The sequence below is a fragment of the Leopardus geoffroyi genome, chromosome B3 (assembly GCF_018350155.1).
Source record: "Leopardus geoffroyi isolate Oge1 chromosome B3, O.geoffroyi_Oge1_pat1.0, whole genome shotgun sequence".
NCBI classification, from domain to species: Eukaryota; Metazoa; Chordata; class Mammalia; order Carnivora; family Felidae; genus Leopardus; species Leopardus geoffroyi.
Genome location: NC_059337.1, coordinates 28,393,386 through 28,395,702, shown reverse-complemented (window position 1 = coordinate 28,395,702; position 2,317 = coordinate 28,393,386). Strand labels below are relative to the sequence as shown.

General features: G+C 40.1%; 1 pseudogene; it reads right to left on the bottom strand.

Annotated features, from left to right (window-relative positions):
* Positions 1–666: 666 nt before the first annotated feature.
* Positions 667–1,392, bottom strand: LOC123583616 (annotated as a pseudogene).
* Positions 1,393–2,317: the final 925 nt, after the last annotated feature.

The window sequence follows — 2,317 nt, the reverse complement described above, 5'->3', positions numbered from 1 at the left end:
AGATCCTAGATGTGTTTTGGTTTGCTTGTTATGAGAAGCTGTTTGTAGTTGTACAGCTTTATTCTCAAAGATTTCTGATCTATTTCTAGGGTGTTCAGAATGATCAATATTTATATAGCTATGTTCAAGGTAGGAGGCAAGCTTAGGGTCACTCTACTCCTCTGCCACTTTAACTCCTCCCCCCTTTGCCCAGTCTTGAATTAAGTTGCTTGTTTTTTGCTGTTGTGGAGTTGTAATTTCTTTATATATTTTGTATTTTAGCCCCTTATCAGATATATGACTGGAAATATCTTCTTCTATTCCAGGAGTTGCCTTTCACTTTACTTGTTGTGTCCTTTGATGCACAGAAGTTTTTAGATTTGTTGTTAGTCCCATTTGCCTACTTTTTCTTTTTGTTATCTGTACTTTTGGCAACATATCCAAGATATCATTGCCAAATTTACTGTCATGAAACACTTCTCTTATGTTTTTCTTTAGAGTTTTATAGTTTTTGCTCTAACATTTATGTCTTTGACCTATTTTGAGTATACTTTTGTATGTGGGTTAAAGTGATTATCCGAATTCACTCTTTTGCATATGGATATCCAATTTTTACAGTACCATTTATTAAAAAGACAATCCTTTCCCAATTGGATGCCCTTGGGGGTCCCTCTGAAGCCTGCTTCACTACCATGGCACTTCACTGTATTTGGCAGCTTTCTCCAGGCAGCAAGCCAGATCAACGACTGACACACTGGGGTGTGGGGACACAGAAGGGCATGCCAGTGAGCTTTCCATTCAGCTCAGGGATTATTTTGCCTATAGCCTTGGCAGTGTCAGTAGAAGCAGGGATGATGTTCTGGAAAGGCCCTCAGTCATTATGCTACAGCTTCCCAGGGGGGGCCATTCACAGTTTTCTGGCTGGCAGTGATGGCATGGACTGTGGTCATGAGTCTCTCTATGATGCCAAAGTTGTCATGGATGACCTTGGCCAGAGGTGCCAAGCAATTGGTAGTGCAGGAGGCATTGCTGACAATCTAGGGGAAGTTGTCATACTTCTCATGGTTCATGCCTGTCACAAACATGGGGGCATCAGCAGAAGGGTCTGGTGGTGAAGATACCAGTGGACTCCACAACATACTCAGCATCAGCATTATCCCCATTGATGTTGGCAGGATCTCACTCCTGGAAGACGGATATGGGCTTTCCATTAATGACAGGTTTCCCATTCTCAGCCTTGACTGTGCCATTGAATTTGCATTGGGCAGAATCATACTGGAACATGTAGACCATGTTTAGGTCAATGAAGGGGTTATTGATGGTGACAATATCTATTTTGCCAGAGTGAAAATCAGCCTTGGTGACTAGGTGCCCAATACAGCCAAACCTGCTTACTCCAACCTTCACCACCATGTCTTGGGATGTAAGACATGGCAAGACTGCACCAGAAGATGACACATCTGTTGAACAAGGAGGAGCAAAGAGCTCCTTCTGCTAGTGATTTCTAGTTTTATTCCACTGTAATCAAAAAAGATGTTTTGTATGATTTAAATCTCTTTAAATTCCTGAAGACTTGTTTTGTTGCCTAACATATGGTCTATTCTAGAGAATGTTCCTTATACACCTTAGAAAAATGTTTATTCTGATGTTGATTGGAGTGTTCTGTATATGTCTTTTAGGTCAAATTGATTTAAAAAATTTACTATAAAGCTATAGTAATCATAACATACAGTAATCATAACAATGTAGTACTGGCATAAAGACAGACATACAAACCAATGAAATAGAATAGAAAGCCATAAAGAAACCCTCACATATATGGTCAAATTCTTTTTGACCAAATAAGGAAATAGAATACTTGAACAATATGTCCTTAGCTTATTAATAATAGTTTTGAAAAATCTTATTCTGATAATTCCAACATCCCTCCCATATCTGAGTATGGTTCTGATGCTTGCTCTGTCTCTTTAAACTGTTTTTTTTTTTTTTTGCCTGTTATTGTACTTAAAATGTTTGTTGAAACACATATATTATGTACTGGTGATGCTGGCAGGCTGGCTCCAGAGATCCAGAGAGAGTCCTGCAGGACCAGCCAAGAGGGTCATTGGCTGTGTATAGGATGGAAATCAAACTCAAGTCAGCAGGCAGTAAAAGCAGAGTTTATTGAAGGTATAGAGGGAGTGCAGATACAGAAGGAATGTCTGGGAGACTCAGAAAGGAAAGGAGGGGGTCTTGTCTTTATTTGGGGTCTGGGGATTTTTACTGCGGACAGTGGTCTGGTGTCCGTGTCCTCTTAGGCATCCAGGAACTGGTTAGAACAAAGATGAGATCACAGATG